Below are 17860 nucleotides of genomic sequence, written 5' to 3'. Positions count from 1 at the left end.
TTCTGTTGCTGCCCTGCTGCTGCTTTCTGCCCTCAGGCTCGCTCAGGTTCTGGGTGCCTGGCTCCCTGGCCGTGGCTGGGTGTCTGCAGTAGGAGGGGTTGCTGTTTGCTGTCCCTCTTGCTCAGGGCTGACTCACTTCCTGCCTTAGTAACTCATTTGAAACCTTCCTGTTTTCTAACTTCTGGCTGCAAAGTGAAGCCATTTATGAAGCTTGTGGCAGAAATTGTACCATGCTGCCTGCCTGCTTGCAGCATTTTCTTTTCACTTGAGCTGGCTGACAGGGCAGCAGTGGGATTTTTTTTTTTTTTACCTGTTGAAATGCTGCATTCATCTCAGGGAGCACTGTTTGTCTCAAGGGCAGGGTGCAGGCAAGCCCAGGACTTGTCCCAGGGAGGGAGGCATGAGAGGAGCTGGGGATCAGGCTGCAGGTGTGGGGACAGATCTCTGGGTGAGCTGTGGTTTGTGTGGGGTCTGACTGTGTGGCGCTGGCTCTCAGAGTCTTGCTTTCACAGATGTCAAAGCCAGTCACAGGAAAATAATTAAGAGCATGACAAAGCTGAGTAGAACAACTCTGGCAGGGTTTTAAGGTGCTAGGACAGGCAATTTGGCTGTCGTGGGGGACACAGAGCAAAGCTGCAGGGGCTGTGAGCTGTTCTGGCAACACCCCAGCCCTCTGTGCAACTGCAGAGCAAAAAATCTTCCTTTAGGATAACAAATATGTGCATGTACATGCACTCACGTACACAAACAGGCTCTGGGGGGAAGGTTAATGCCTCTGTATGAATCTCTGCAGGCATTTCCTACTGGGAACATTTCCCAGTTTAGGAAAACATGTCATGGAGGGTAGCTGCAGCTCTCCTGTCTTGGCACGTTCCTCTCTCTTTTGTGAGCCCTGTCCACGAGCAGAGCTCTGGATTCTGGAGGCTGCACAGGTCATCAGGAGTACACAGAAGAGCTATTTCTACCATCCCCTCTCCACTCTGCTACCCAGGCATGCCTGACAGCTCTTCAATGCTTGCATAAGAGGTAGGAGCACGGTGTCCTAATTTATGTGCCTGTCACAGTGGGCTGTGAAATGGCTAATCAAATCCTACCTGGCTTGTGATATGACCATAGCCTTTGTAAATGTGCAAAGTGGTCTATGAAAGGTGCATGATTTATGGAGTATTTCCTCGGTTCTTCTGTCAGCCCAAGCTCTTTTCAATGTATTGGATATTAAAGCAATGAGACAGAAATCAGAGGGAGAGCTCATAAAATTTGTAAGTCAATTCAGCTTAAAGTAACCAGACAACTAGATGTATAAAAGTCAAGAATAATATATGGATTTGTATAAGGCTCTGTATCATAGGAAAAGTTCGACAGAACTAACCTCTCATGGGAACCCAAGTGAAAGTTTGCTTTTAAGAGTATTGAAGTAGAAATTCCAGTTTCTTCAAAAGTAATGAGGATTTTGCCATAGATTTCAATGGGACTAAGCTCCAGATCCTGTTGGAATTCTTAACTCATACTTCACTGTCTGTCACAAAGAAATACTCTAAGCAGGGATGAAAGATTTATGAAATCATGCAAGAAATGACTATATGTCTGCTTTGCTTTCTGAAGGCTGTATTTTTGTGAAAGACATTTCATATACAGAACCTGATTTATCTCTGATGCCTGCATGTTTTATACTGTTGTAAAGATTTTAACTAGCTTGGGACAGATCTTCCCTTCTGGGAGGGCCATCTTCCTCAGGGAAAGAAGGAAGTCAGCCTTTTCTATTGATGAAGAATGCAGTGAAGAGCAGTAAATAAGGCAGAGAAGGTGGAACTATCAGGGGGTCTGGCAGCTGGGCTGGGATGTAGAGCCATTAAAATGCCCTGCATTACCATGCATGGGTTTCTGAGAGTGCTGTGCCCAGGGCTGCAGTGTTATCTTGCTTGGCCTTACATAATATTGCCTCAAGAGATTCCAGCCACTGAGTTGGGCTGAGATCTAGACTTCCTGTCAAAAAAGAAATTCAGTTAGTCAAAACTTTCCAGATGAGATGCTAAGATGATAATGAACGTCCTGACTGATGTCATCTGTCAGGAGCAGTGCACAACATACTGCCAGTCTCTTCCACTCTGTGCAAGCTTTCTTTTCTCTACCCTCCTCTGGTCTTTGCATTTTGTTTCACAAGCAAAGTGAAGAACCTGTCGTGTCATCCTTGCTCTCTAAAGGCCTCTGTCAATGTTTTGGCTTTACTGGACACTTCCCTGCTTTTGCTTGGAAGATGTGTGGAGGACTGAGGAATGTGCTGCTCTCACTAAGGGACTCAGGTTCTGTTCAGCTGTTCTCTGCTTGAGGTTATCCAGCTGTGACACATGCACATAATGGCACCTGCCTTTTGGGACACGGGAAACTTGAATAATCTTCACTGAAAGAATCAGCAAGGATGTATGGCTCAGCAGGGAATAGATGAATTTAGTTCAGTGTTTTTTACAAAGAAGTTTTTAAATCCAAGGCTAGAGTGAGGATGCATTTTGAAAGTTGTAGCAGTGAGCACTGCAAACACAGGTGAATCCCAGCCTGAGATATCACTGTTCCTCTCTTCCCGTGCAATGACTCATGCAAATTCATTTAAGCATCCTTATTGATAATTCCTGCTAGAGCCTTGGCTTCTCTGTGCCCAAACGTGACCCAGGGCAGCATCTGAGAGCTCAGATATGGTATTTTTTTAGCCTGTCTTTCATGCTGCTGAAAAACAAAATCCCAGTTTCACATGCTTTTGAAACTTTGGGATTATTTTCCTTCTGGGTCTGGACTCAATGTCCATGGATCTGCCTTTGTTGTTACATATTTTGATGTGGGTATTAAAATGGTGAGTGGTTTTGTGTCTGAAACCTCTGCTCTAGTGAAATGTAACTTGTGTATTAGCCTAGTTGGAGATTTGCAAACCAGATCCTGGGATGGAACAGAAGATGGTACATACTTCTGCCCTCGGTATGGACAGCCTGAGCTTCTGTACTGACTCAGAGGAATGTGGTTATTAACAATAAATATCTTGCATATTTTCCTGCTCTCTGAAGTAGCTGATCCATATATGTGCATGCTGTTGTGGTAACCCTTGTGGTGGGTGCAGCAAAAAAACATCAGACCTCTCATGGAAAGTGTTTGATATGGTTTTTTTTTTGCATTGGGAGTGAAAAATAGTCTGGCTGCTTGCAGACGTACAATACATGGAAAAATGTTCCTCGTTGCTTCCAGACTCATAGATGGAGTGCATTTCTTCACCTTCAGAAGCTGTGTGAGAAGGAGAACCTCCTGGAATGTGTCCTAGAAAAGTACCCTGGCCTGACTGGGATGAAGACAACCAGTGGAGCAGGTGTGATTTCCTGTGGGTGAATCCTCACAGAGTACCCACCTGAACTGGAACATGTTGGGGGCTTAGTGTGTGGTGGTGGAGATTTTCTCTTCCAGGGCTAAATCCACGGGGTTAAATGCTGCCAGCCTGTGATGAGTCTGTGAACTGGGCTTGGAAACATCTGTCTTATGCCTGGTAAATAGGAGTCTACAAAACAAGGCTTGTCACTTGCCAGCTTTGCCAGAAAAGCCCATGGGAGGAGTGGGCACTGGAGTTTTAAGCAATCCCTCTCTGTCAGAAACAATCTACCTCACATCAATGGTGAACAACCTTGGAATGGAGTAAGCAATCCATGCTGCTGCTTCGCTGTGTTATTTGTTTGTGAATAAATAAAAGCTTTAATTAGCCAGACATCTAATTCCACACCTTTTTAATAACCTGAACACACACTCTGACCATCTTGGTGCAGGTATGGAGAAACAAATTTGTTTATGCCAGTATCAAACACCAGTCACATTGTTTTGGATGCCAGAGATGTTAGGCTTCAAGTCTAATCTCTTCTCCTTTAGGGTCTCACTTTTTATTTAGACTTTAAAACTGTATTCAAATGAGGTTTTGACCGAAACTGAATCACTATGTACTTGAAAGCTAAAGAGCTTATCAGGCATCTGATAATGTTTTCAGGATTTCCCCAGATTAGACCGCGGAGTGTACAGACAGGAAGCTGAAGTATCGAGCGCCTGACCAGAGCTTCCTCCTGCGCAAGAGTGGGGGTTTCTCTGCCTTGAGTCCTTAGCTGTACATGCACGCTCTGAGCCTTGAAATCTAAAGGATAAACAGCACCCACATCTCCCAGTTGGGCCCTCTGAGCCAGGCGAATGGAGCTCTTCAGCGAAGCCCCCCGTGCAAGGTCAGCAACACTGATCTCACCTCTCCCTGCGCTGCTTACCTTTCTGGCTCTTTATCAGCCAGGGAATCAGAAAGGGACTTTCCAGAGCTATAAACATGTGAGCTGAAGAGATGGAATGAACCCACATGCAAATGAGTTTTGATTGCCTTCCCTTTATAAAGTTAAAATATTTTAGAGAGACAGTCAGCTCCTGCAGAGTGTGGGTGTCCGAGGAGGTTACCTTGGGCTGTCCTGCCTCTGTCCCTGCTGTCTGTTTGTCTGTCTGCCTTTCCATCGTAGAGAACAAAGCCGAGTGGTGTAAAATAGAAAATGAGAAATGCAAACCTGTGGTGATCGAAGAGGAGGAACGAAAATGAAAGAGAAAAAGCCGAAGAGTGGGGGAAAAGATAAAATAAAATGAATTTTGGGGATTCCACTGTGAGTAAGAGCTGAAAAAAATGTAAGCTGATTTATAACATGTTTATCTTCTGCCTGAGTGCCACTGCGCTTTGTATACATGAAAGGTAAATTGCGCATTCAAGATTGAATCAAAATGTCAAATTCTTCCTCAGTTCCTCCAGTTTTATAACAGGATAATTCTGTCAGCTTTGATGGATTTATATTCTGTAAACAGCAACATAATGAATATCAAGTCTTTGAAGCAATTTTGAGTTATATTTATGCTAAAGCGATGAGAAGTTTAGAATGACTTTTGAATACTGTTGTGTCAGGGAATCTGCACTTTTTCTAGTGCTTCTCTTCACTAGGCAGGACTTTCTTCTTGTCCTTGTAGCGCTGTTGTGACTTTATTGCAAATCGAATGGAATTCAGAAATAAGGGCTGGTGGGAATGTTATGTGTATTAATATTTTCCTAGAATTATGGTTTATGTGTATTATTTTTTCTTCTAAATCTGCATCTTAACCCACTTAAATAACAACAGGGAGAGGATGTGAGTTAATTGATGTATGTATTTTTTTCTTTTCATCAAAAGCCACTGATTTTGAAACTACAATGTTTGATTGCAACAGAAGGGTTTGACTGGCTATACCTCATTCTCTTTCACGTTGATCCTTTACCTTTTTTGAAATGTTAATTTTTTTTTATTTCTTGTATGTGCTCCAAGCTTATCTGAGCATCCAAAAGTCTGCTTTACAGCATGGAAAAAAGGAATGGAGAAATCTCCACTCTTCCTTGGTGGAATTTCCAACAAATTCCCTGTTGGGTTGGTTCAGGGAAGGGTTTCTGGAGTCTGCAGGATAAGGCAGCTACCCTCCCTTCATTAGCATGATTAGACACAGGCAGTTAGTCTTTTCTTTTTCTGACTACTCTGCTTACTGAAAAATGCAGTTTTGACTAAACTGAAATTATTTACAAATCTCAGTTGAGTGCAGCAAATAGTCTTGGGTTAAAAATAATAAAAAAATCTATTTTAGCATTTTGAGAATTAAACTTTCCTTTTTAAAAAACCTATTTTCATTTTCTTCATTGCTCACATACAAAAATAATAGTCTGAAAAGAAGTAGCATTTTTTTGTTTTAGGCCAAAAAATATTGTGTAATGTATCTCAAATGTATGTATTTTATTTTCAGAAAATAATTTTAAAAAATCCCAGGTTTAGCCAAATGAAATTTATAATTTATTTTTCTTCTTTTTGGCTAGTGGATTAAAAAGATGCTGACTGCCACAGCTTTGGTGCAGAGCATTACTGGGACCAGTTGCATTTCATGATCATCTGGGAGAATATTGAGATTAATATTTTTCTGAGGGAAATGGCAATGAAAATGTGAATTATTTTGATGATAAAATTTTCTGGTCTTTTTAAAATGTCTTTTCTTTGGTCAAAATGAACACATTATCCATGTTTTCCCAAAAGAGAGGATGAACATCAGTTCTCATTATTGGAAAAGATTTTGTTTATCATTGTTGAACCAATTCCCTAATTTCATGAGCAATTCCAGCTGCTTTCTCTTGTGCAGCTGTTCGGCTATCTGGACTCCATCTCCATTTGCTTTGGGGACAGAGCTTCCCAGTTCTTCAAACAGTTTTGTTGTTGGATAAGCAGGGCCTGGAGCTCCTGGGGAGAGGGAGTTTGAGGATTGCTGCAGAGCAGGACAAGGGCTCAAGGTTCCAGTGGGGACTCTTTTGCAAGACAGAGCTTTCAAATATGTCAATGACTACCTGGGACATTCTTGGGGGGATTCATTAAGGAGAAGCCTGAAAAAATGGATTCAAACCTGTGTTTAAACCTCTAATGTACACTGTGTATCCAAGTCCTTATTGGCAGCTATAGTGATGGAATCATTATTTGTAGGCAACATACTTGACTATATATTCTGGATGTGATCATGTTGAATCTAAATAACACCTAGATTATTTTCTTTAAAATGAGGTCTGGTGAGTTTGAGGAGAACAAGATTTTAAGTTTTGCATAGGAGGTGAGGACAACACCAAGTCCCCACAGGTTGGCCGTAGGGGAGCCTTCCTAAGCCTTTGCTAATGGAACCCCTTTGAAACAAAAATCTTGGACCATTTCACATGCCCAAAAAGGAGCCATCAGCACCTGCAGGCAGTCCCTGGCAGCATCCAGAACCTGGCTCCCAGTTTTTTATCTTCTAGACACGATGGTTCATGGACTGGTTTCTGGGGTCTGACAGCAGTGTTCACAGCCCACAGGCTGAGCCATCCTTGGGAATGGTTTGCAGGGTTAAGCTGCCTTAACCAGGTCACAATTCATTGCTCTCAGACTGTCAGGTACCTCTGAACTAATGGTGGCCAGTTCCACACTGCTTGAGCTGTTTCATTATTCTAATATTGCACTGGTTTATTTCAGTGCATTGATACTGAAACAAACCATGTATGTATTGAAAGTTTGCTTGGTCTTTGTAGAATACTTTATTTTCAATGACTACAGTCACTATAGTTATATACTGTAGTTACAATAGAAATCCAGCAGTCTTTTATATTTTAAGTGTTTATATATTGAACCTGTTTCAAGAAATCTCTGGCTTCTAATGGATTGCTAACTTTACAGGTGTTTATTACAGTGTACTTCTCCAAGTAAACTCCTTGCTAGGCGATGATCACATTACCTTTTTTGAATAATGAGAGGGTTACAAAAAGGTGATTAATTGATGTTTGCCTGTTTGCTTTTAAACTGCTTATACAAAGTGTAACCATTTTGTAATAGTTATGTACAGTCTAGTAGTTATGCAGTGACAAATACTGTAAATACTTGTGTACTTTCAACAGCTGAAATGTCAGTACTTTTGAATTATTAAAAATGTGTAAATTGGGAAGGAATAAGAAATGGCAATCTACAAAAAGGCCATCTCCTCTCTCCTGTTTATTTTTTTTTCTGTCTTCCTATTTTTGGGTGTTTAGATGATTTCTGAAGCCCATAGCTTAACCAGTCATTTTGAGCTCACTCCATTCCACTACATTTATCAGGAATTAGTTTAGCTGCACACTTATTCTTAGCACCCTGCCTGCCTTTTCTCATGTGGGAGACAGCACATGTGTCACCTCCAGCCCCTGCCCTGGCACAGTGCTCAGATATCCTGACCAAGAAAGGATGTGTCACTGGGTTTGGGACAGCTCTCTACTCAAAGAGGTAGGATTTTCCTTTGTCCTCAGTCAGCTGGTGTGAAAATTCTTGTTTGTTTGCACTAAAATTTTATTGTTGAAATTAGAAAGAATAGATAGAGATGGAATTACACGCATTTGCAAGGGCTTTTAACGTCTCAGTTCTCATTGCCCTTGTTAGCACACTGAAAACTGGCTTTCCAAATTCTTACAACATCTGGGCACTGTTAATACAGCTTTTACTGCACTTGGGTCAATGTGCAAAGTATGTGCTTTAGACTGTTTGTATTCTCCTACACAAAGTTTCATCCTGCCATCTGAAAATATATTTAAAAAAGCCAGAACATGGAGCCCACAAAAGTTTGTGTTTTTCAATACATAAAGCTTGCTGAAATAGTCTCCAGGGCTGTGACCTATTGTGGCTGACTGTAAATGAAACTATACTATATTGTAACTACACTGTAAGTAAATGGTATAGTGATTACTAAAAATAATACATAGTGTTAGAAGTCTTTATTATTATTGCTGTTGGCAAGAACTTTTAAAAAATATGAGAAAACTTTTCATTTTGCACTTTCGATATTAGTGTTTTAACTATCTGCAATGTATATAGGTGGCTGATGTGTAAATGTTGTTTTTCTTAGTGATTTATGCCTGGTGTGTGTTTTGCCATGTAATCTTTCTTCAACGTAGTGAAAAAATGCAGGAACAACCAGTAAGTTTTAGGTCAAAAAATGAAGTGGAATATGCAATCATTTTTATCTTTCATGAAGGAAAATGGTTTGTTGCACGGAGTACTGTGTTGGAAAATGTGATTAAAATGGAGACAAGAGAATTGAACCTCAAGATAAGCAGAATGGAATAATTCTACAGCAGAGGAAATTGAATGTTTGTTATTCATGACATAGACATTGGCAATAGAAATGTAACTATCTTTTGAAATTAAAAATGCAGCCAGAAAATAACTGGGAGTTCCAGAAAGCATTTTGGGAACAAATGCACTTGTTTCTTGCAAGCCCAAAATATGTGCTTGGGCTAATCTGATTCATCATGAGATGGGAATTTTTTTTCATATAAGAATTAATCATTCCAGACTTTTTAAAAATGTTTTTAAAAGAGTTTTTTCTCTCTGGTGTGGGAGCCATGAAAGTGTCTGTGTAGCTGCAGGGCTGAAGGCATTATGGGCCTGTTGCATTTGTCATCCTGAAGGATTCAGGAGAAGGAATATCTGCAGTTCCTCATCTGGCATTGCCCATGGGGAGAGCCTGGGAGCAGGGTATGCTTGGCACCTCTGTGTCTGGTGTGACTTCTTTGGTGCTGGCAGAGTTCAGCTCAAGAGCAGTGCTTAGGTGTGACTTTCCTTTAAGCCCACACTGAAACTTTGCCTTTGGGTTTTTCATGGGTGAACATGATCTTTATAGAGCACGGAAAGATCCTCTGTGCGTGAATGCTCTGCCTGTAAATTTGCATGTGAGCCTTACTGAGAGGGTTTAGCAATACTTAAAGTTGAGATATGGGCAGTGTTTGCCTTGTACCTGAGCACCAGAGCCAAGACTTTCTTGTGGATCAATGTTCGTGGCAGAGCTGCTCTGCTGCGGATGGCAGCGATGGAAGGACAGCTGGTCAGTGCAGAAAGGGTGTGATTGTTTTTGGGGTGATGTAACCCTACTGAGGGCAAGGCAGGCTCCCCACAGCCCAGCACACCAGGCAGCTGCTTCAGGAGGAATTGGAATTACTGTGGAGAGCAGATGAAGCTGTCTGTCCTGAGCTGAGTGGGAAAAGATGGGCCAAGGTGAAATCAAAGAAATAGGTAAATTTTAAGTGGAGAAGACCAAACATTTGAGTTTTAAAGGTTGAGCTCTTCGTTCACCACCCTGGGCAGAGGTTTTCTCAGTGTGAGGCTGGTCTGGAACTACCACAGGGGTTGCACAAGGTCTGCCCAGCGAGCAGAACTGCCCTGCAGGACATCCCTGCTCTGCAGAGCACACAGCCCACGGTCTGCACTGAAACCTCAGCTCTGCCCTGCAGCACAGCTGAACTGGAGAGCTTCTGCTAGGCTCCGGAGTTTGCCTGCCTCTGGTGCCACTGTCCTCCTTTCTGGCTGAGTTTTCATCTTTTTTTTAAAAAAAATCCAAAATCTCTAGAATAACTTCATCTTCCGTTTCACCCTCTTGTTTCAACTACCCAGCTGTCAGTGTAGCTGTAAGATATGTATTTTTCTGCCAGCTGTGGGGAAAATGTATTTTACTAAATAAGGGTGAAGAAGATGCATTATGCTCCTAATGAAATGTGACCATATTCATATATTATTTCAAATTCCTTATCGGTGTTAATTAATTACCACCCATGATGAGCTCATTTGGGTAGTATCTGGATTTCATGTGAAGCTGCAGTAGATCATTGACTGGTTAAAAAGCATTAAAATCTCACCCTTTGGTTATATGCTCAGACAAACGTACATGTTTTATTAAAAAAAAAGGTTGTAATGGCAGTATGGAGAATAAAAGTGGGGAATGGTAAGGAAAATTCAAGGAATTTACACATTGCATTAACTTGATGGCTTTAGGATCTTTATGTTCTTTTCCTGTTAAAACATATTTAATTAAAAAGAAAACTTATGGCAGAATAATCTTCAGGCAGTTAACATTATTTAATCGCTCTAAAAAGGTTTGCCTTTTGGTGTAGCAGTAAAACTTTTTACGATGATTGTCTATTAAGTATCTGTCCTGTAGGAATTGTTAAATCTAGTGTAATAAGATCTCCAAGCCATGAGGTACTAAGGGACCTTGCTGGAATAGAACAAAATAATGTTTTTTCAAGCAGTAGATTTATGGCCTGTTGAAAAGACTTGCCTCCTCACTGCTCTTGCAAAGGCAGAACAATATAATTTTATGGGCTGTCTCCTTGTTTGCAAATGCCTGAATTTAATCCTTGAGTAAATGAGCTCTCCAAGGGAGGGAATTATTCCCGGAATGACACTGAAAGGATAGAGAATGTCACATGTGAAGTTGATAAAGGGTCAAAGCAGAATGTGGCTGAAACTGGCATCGTGTTTTTTTAACATGAGAGAGAGCTAATGCACTGCAATGATATTAAACCCTGCAGGCAAATTGGAAGAGAGAATGTGACCTTTTGTCCTACACAGGTAAAAATCCTGGATGGGGAGACTGTCCTAAGGGATGGACACTTCCTTTCCTCTTCCTGACCTTTTTGCTGCTTTACTGTGTGATGTTTTATTGATGATACCTTGATTTTCTTCCTGCTTGGGATTGGAAGGGGGATTGCCATAGAAGGGCCACACTGCTGGGGAAGGTCTTGCTTTTAACATCAGCAGGGATCTTAGCAAGCAGCATCCCACTGACCAATCAAACATCAAAGCAAAATTTAATGCTACAATACCTTACTTCAAAGTTGCAGATGAAGATGTGTCTTATTTGAGGGCCTTAACAAGATGATAATTTGATTTTTCTTTCCTGTCTCACAGGGTCAAGTGTCAGATGGGTAAGACTGAGCTGGGCTGTGGGCACCACAAGGCAGTTACTTTGCAAGTGTGTTTGTTCAGAGGTTTCCCTCCCAGCAAGAGAAACAGTTAAAGAAGCATATTTTTGATTTCTGCTGTTTGGTTGACTGGTTCAGCAGCCTGAGAAGACAATTAGAGCTGTAAAGACATGGGCACACTGCTGCCTGTCCTGCCAACACTGCTGGGGCTGCATGTGGGGCTGATGTACTGGAAAAGTGGCATGGGGTGATAGTAAGGATTGTTCACTGCAAAGAAATACTTACTTATAACTTAATAAAATCAATGCCAAACCAAAATAATTAATTCTATTTGAACCATTCTGTTAAGTAAATTTTCTTAAATTTATTTTTTAAAGCTAAAGGATTTAATCTGAAATCCTCTTGACCTCCAAATATTTTATTACAGACCAAATATTCTTTTCATTGAAATGAAGGGATTATTTTCTGATACCTCATCTCACTGGAACACAAAGAAGTGTTTTTAAAGCATTCTGAATAAATTCGAAATTAATTTTTTTTTTTGTAACTTGCCCAACACTGTTTATACATAGTGCTATACACACCTAACATCTAATTCAGAGATGAATGCATCATCCAACATCCTATCCAATCTATTTTTCCTCAAAAATTCCCTGTTTGGGGTATGTAGTTTAATGAAACTTGTGACTTCTGTTAGGTTTGTCAGAAGTGATGAGGTGTTTCCTGCCTGAGATGTCAGCTTTGATCTCCAGTTTGTCTGAGCAGTGTTTATCTGTGGTCCAGAACTCCTGCCTTTGGCTGAGATTGTCACCCAGGGATGAGGTTGTCACATCTGACAAACTTGTGTCAGTGCACAACCATGCAGCTGTGATGCTCAAGGCTTCTACTTGCCTTTTTGCCACCCAGACTCTGACAACTCTTCAGGGCTGCACCAGTGGCAGATTTCTTTCTTTTGAGCTTCTAGCTGGATTATTTTGTTAACAAGATTGCTGTGTGACTCTGGATGATTTTACTTCTGTGTCTCTGTTGTATTAAAAAAAAATAAAAGAAAAAAAAGGAAGTTTATAACTAAGCTCTTCAAAATTCTCAAAGGGTTCCAGAAAAATGCAAAATGTTATATTGTTATACTCCTTGGCTGTAAATTTCTTTTCTTGTTACTAGGAATTCTGCAATGTGTTAGGACACATTGTGCCTATGTGTGTGACCACTTCTGGTGTCAAAGGAACATATAAAATAGCCTATTTTTCAAAATATATGTCCTGGAGCCATTATTCTGCTTCTGACCTACAGTGTGGGTAGAGCTGCTTTGGCTGCAGTGAAGTTTTCACTCTTATTTTACAGCCCTGGAAGAAGGCCAGGCACTGGAGAGAGCCAGCAGGATTATGAGATACTGCCGAGCCCTGGGACAGCCTGGAAATGAGTGTCATTTATTCTCAGCTTTGAGAACTGAATTCCATGGGTTGTAATTGAATCTGCTGTCAGACCCATGGGGCTCAGTTCTTCAGCTTGGATATTTCTCTCTTCACATACACAGGAGATCAAAGAAGCTCTTGATCATTCGCTGCCTCTTCTGGATGGTGATAGTGCAAGCAGGAGAGGAAGAATAACTGATGTGAATCATTTCAACAGGGAGGGCTCATTGCAAAGTCTCATGTTAAACAGCTGTGTGGTGATTGAATCTCTTCTGAGCTCATAGACTCTGTGTGCTGTTTGATTAGCTTGGTTCTTTCCCTCATTGTTATCAAGGTTATGTATATTTATATGTAAAAATTGAGATATTGTTGATTGGATGATGGTCCCCAAACATTGCTGAGGGGTTTTCCCATGGACACCTGTGTTGAGCACCTTTAGGCCATGGAAACCCTGGATGTTCCTGGGCTGAGCACCAAGTTTGCCCACTGATAATCTGCTGTGCTCTCCTGTGTCACTACCACTGCTCTGCACTTTGCTTTGTCCTATGCCAAATACCCATTTTCAACAAAAATTGTGACTGTAGTGAATATTTGCACCAGGCACCAGCCCACTATATAAACACAGATTTCCTTTCCTGAGGGTGGTAATGTGCTCCCAGAGTGTTTGGATTAGGGAGCTTCCAGTGTAACCAGTGATGGCAATGTGTGTGCAGTTTGAAGGTTTGGTGACACAAAATCCCTCTGTAGGGGAATTCATTCAAGTCACAGGTTGATGTTTTTTTCTTGGAGGACCTGTGTTAAAATTTTTCATTCAGGGATCAGGAAAATAATTGTGGTCTTTAAGCATGCAAAGAGTTATGATTACCAATGAGCTTTTCACCTCTTTTCTGCAGTAATAACACCTTCTAAATTACTTTTTCCCAACTCAGTAAAGTGGATAATGCACTGATCTTATCCCTCTGTTACAAAGCTCTTAAAAGCATAGAAATGCTAAAATCCCACAGGTGCAGGAACAGCGTGTTCAGCTAAGTAGCTTAAAACTGTCACGTGCCTTTCATTCTGAATATGTATTTACACTAAAAATAATCAGATATAATCACTGTTGCCTGTGGATACAGATGTACCTTCATACTGATGTACTTTTCATATAAATTTTTATCATGGGGGTTGAAGAGTTTCTTTGTGGTTGTCTGAGATGTATTGTGCTCACCAGTCTAGAAATTACAGCTCTTGGAAGAGCTCACCAGTCCCACCAACTCCTGCTGTGGGAATATCCATTTTGCTGTGGGAATATCCATTTAAAAGCAAAGGACGATATTGAAATTTTACTTTTTATTTTCCTCTGTCATTTCTGTCAGAAAGAGGAAATGAAATCTGAGGCCGGAGTTAGCAAAATCTGCAAAAGAAGAGAGACAGATGGAACATTTTACAGTATGTCTGAGGCAGGCAGTGTGGAGGATATTAGGTGCCTGAAGGTGCAAAACTTCATCCACTTCCTTGGCTGTGAAGCCCAACCTCTGGGCAGTGATGCAGCAGAGGAGGTGATGTGTGCATGGTGACAGCAAGGCCATGGATGGAATGGAGAATACAGGAGACTTTGCAGACCCATCTCTGTGATGGAACAACAATGTGGTGTAAGTAATGCTTTCTTTTTCTCTAGCCATGAACTAATAACAGCACTATTGATGTTGTCTCAAATGAGGCTTAAGTGGTTAAAGCACAGAGGGGTGAACAAGTCACTGTCACGAGGCAGTGGGGCACATCAGGGCTGTTGTTATCTGATGATGGCTCGTGCCTGTGATTGTACTCACAGGAGGGACCAGGGGTCCCTCGGTGGGCCAGAGCTGTGTGTGTACCCCAGAGTGGTAGTTGGTTCCTCACCCCCACAGACACACACCAGGTCACCATACCTTTGGTGAGCTGCAAATGGGATGTCACTACCAAAAAGTTGCTGGCCATGTCTGCATGGCACTGAAGCTCCCCAAGTGCATGACTGGTTGTGTCCAGGGCAAGTCAGGAAACCTCTGTCCAGCTTTGGGCTCCTGCTCTCCAGGAATGATGGCCTTTAATGCTGGAAAACTGTCTCACAGCCCCTGTGTAATGAAAGATTAGATGGTATTTGTGTCCTGAGCCAGTTTATGTTCTGATCATAGTGTTCATGTGGAAAATGGTGATGGGAAAGCTGTTCCCAGAGTTCATTATTCTCAAACCTTTTTCCTCTCACAGCTGCCTGGATGTTTCTGTGCTCTATGGTTGCTGCTGGGTGAGAGACCAGATTAAAATGAATAGGTACAGAGCTATTTTGAAAGCAAAAGCCAGCCTGGCTTTCAGCCCTGCCCTGACCAACCATTCAGCGTGCTCTTCCTTAGCTCCAGGCTACTGTAGCTGCCTTTGAAGCTTGCTTGCCCTTCATGACAAGGCATCTTCTTTTGGGATGTTCTTGACACCTTTAAACCAGATAAGTTTTCAAGTCCCAGACTGTCCTATTGACAGTGTTGTGCCTTCCCAGCACAATAAAAAGTATTTTTAGTGTGTGGTTTCAAACCAATTACCTTCTGTCTGTATGATTTTGCTACCTCACCATATACCTGTTTAGTCTGCTTCACTCTAACTGGGGCATTTCTTCTACATCTCTTCTGGAGGATTTAGCTGTTGCTTCAAATGTTTCATTCCAAAGTGTAATTCTGATTTTTGATTGTGCTTTTCTTCCTCTCGGCAGAAGTGTTCAGGTGAAGTCAGCTAAATTGGGTAGTGCTGGTATAAGTTTGAAACTTGGTTTTGGCACAAGTAAAGCTTTTCCTAAAAAGATATACTCTCGATGTCTCTTTCAAACTGAACTATGGCACCTTCTGGTGCTTATTCACAGATCTCACTCTGTTTATTTCATTCTGAATAAATCAATATGTCCCTGGCACTGCTCTGGCAGACCAGCAAGGCTACCTACATTTTGCAGATGAACAAACTGAGAGACCAAACACTTAAAATGGAGACGCTTTGAATTCTCTTGCATGCTTGTTGCTCTTCACTTGTGGTTTTCTGCTTGCTATTCACAACAAACAAACAAGGACAAACACCTACATACTTCTTCTGCTATGAGCATGCCCAGTGTCACCACACTGCTTGTGTGGTTTGCTGCCTTCCCTTCCCTTGACTGATGTTCTGTCCCCACTTCTTGGTCCTTGATCTGTCCCTGCCTCTCTCAGGGCATTTCTCTTTTAGCATTTTTTGCTTTTCTCCCCTGTATATTGTGTATATTTTCTCTCTCTCTTTTTTTTTCCTTTTCATTTTATTTTCTTTTTTTAAACTTGTCCCTCAGGATTGTGTTCTCCTTGCCTCAAGATAATGCTTGAATCTGGTGAAAAAAAAGCAAACCTCATGAGCTGGAGGGCCTCATGAACTGCTTCAAAAGCAGAATGGAAACAAACAGCAAAGCAGCCCAGAGAGAGGAGCTGCAGCAGTACCACTTCTGTAGGTACTGATGTATTTCACTTTGCAGGTGAGGGGAGAAGGTGCCCTGTGGCATTGACTTTGCTTTGGCTCCCTTTGCTGCCTCCCACCCATCATCTTCTCCTGAAGCCTCTGCATTTCTTCCTTATCCCATGTGTGCCTTGCCCAGTGGATGCTTCTGAGAGGCTCTGCCCAGTGGATGCTTCTGAGAGGCTCAGGCAGGCTGCAGAGGTGTTTGTTCTCATTTCAGGCACTCCAAGCAGTGGCTGTGCACTGCATGCTCCTCTGAAGATGGCTCAGCACCCCCTGCCCCTTGGGACTCCAGGACAAGGGGGCTCTTGCCTGCTGTGGCTCATCTTTTTGGCTAGCATCCCTTTTTGCTTCCAGGAAAATGATGAGTTTATGTCAGGTTCAGTAGTCCTGGTGTCTGCACCAGGACTCGAGAGAAATAGCACTTCACTGAGTGAGTGTGCCTGTGTCTGTACAGCTCTGACAAGCTCTCGTCTGCCTTGGGGAAGAGACAGCAGGGCTGAGGAGCTATGGAGGCACAATATGCTGACTAAGGTCACTGGCTGGCAGTGACTCACAATCTGTTTTTCTGGCAGCCCAACCATACAGCAGGTTGTGCTTTTTTAATCTTGCCTCTTTCCTTTAAAAACACTCTACATCAGAGAAGTTAATGCCTAAAGATATCCAGGAAGGTCTGTCCCTTAGACAGGACACATGCACTCCAGCACAGAATTCTCTGTTCACTGGCATCCCTCCCTCACTCTGCTGTGCTAGCCTATTTTCTCACTGGCAAGGAGACACTCTTAAAACTTACATTAAAAAGGGTATTTGCTAGGTTGTCTTTCTGGTAGCTATCCTTGTTTTCCATTTTCTGATCACTTACTGCTGACCTGGAGAGGTGTGTTGGGCAAAGCCAGCTGAACAGGCTGTGCCAGGATCTCACTGAAGCACTGAGGTGCTTCTGCCTGCTATGAAGTACCTAGTTTCTAAAATGAGGGACTTCTCCACCTTTTTTTTTTGTTTTTCTCCTTGTATTCTGTGCTAAAGATAGTACTTAAAGTGCCTCAGCCCCTATGAGTCATAAAATCATAGTAGCATAGAATGGTTTGGTTTGGAAGGAATCTGAAAAATCATCCAGTTCCAACCCCCTGCCATGGACAGGACCACCTTCCACTAGACCAGGCTGCTCCAAGCCCCATCCAACTTGGCCTTGAACACTTCCTTGAGTACTTGGAATTATTAAAAAAATGTAATTTGTTAGAAGAATCTGCCATGATAATGTTTTTTTATTTTCATGTTTCTGACTTGTTTTTAGAGTTTTTTTCTGACTTTCTTGCCCTTTGTTTTTCTTTGTCTTTTACCCCAAGAATTTTGGAGCAAAGAAGCATACAACCATCGGGAAAGGAAGCTGTTTTATTTCAACACGTGAAGGACATTTTAAAATCAAATTTGAAATAAAATTACCTTGCCCAGAAGATTTGTATACATGGATTTATATCTGTAAAGTCCTCTGCTGTGCAGGTGATGGCAGAGCACCATAAGCCTTCAAGCATCACCACCCAAGCACCAGGCAGCACTTCCACTGTGCTGTGGAGGCACCTCTTAGTCATAGATAAATGAAGCAATTTGTATAAAAACAATAATCACTGGGATGGTTCTTTCAGATTCATAACAGTGTATTAAATAATGATAATTA

General features: G+C 41.8%; 1 long non-coding RNA gene across 5 annotated transcripts; it reads left to right on the top strand.

The window, feature by feature from the left end:
• Positions 1-695: 695 nt before the first annotated feature.
• Positions 696-17639, top strand: LOC146431148 (uncharacterized). 5 transcript variants are annotated; one of them, XR_014854886.1, is made up of 4 exons: positions 696-1026; positions 14067-14342; positions 14935-15228; positions 16025-16342. It is a non-coding gene; the product is annotated as an uncharacterized LOC146431148 (long non-coding RNA). The 5 variants fall into 5 exon arrangements; XR_014854887.1 differs by lacking the exon at positions 696-1026 and adding an exon at positions 3937-4235; XR_014854884.1 differs by lacking the exon at positions 696-1026 and adding an exon at positions 5803-10943 and having other exon boundaries at positions 11283-14342.
• Positions 17640-17860: the final 221 nt, after the last annotated feature.

The sequence above is a fragment of the Lichenostomus cassidix genome, chromosome 13 (assembly GCF_008360975.1).
Source record: "Lichenostomus cassidix isolate B80296 chromosome 13, HeHo_3.0, whole genome shotgun sequence".
NCBI lineage: Eukaryota > Metazoa > Chordata > Aves > Passeriformes > Meliphagidae > Lichenostomus > Lichenostomus cassidix.
Note: the sequence above shows the minus strand (reverse complement) of the source record. Positions and strands in the feature narration are given on the sequence as shown.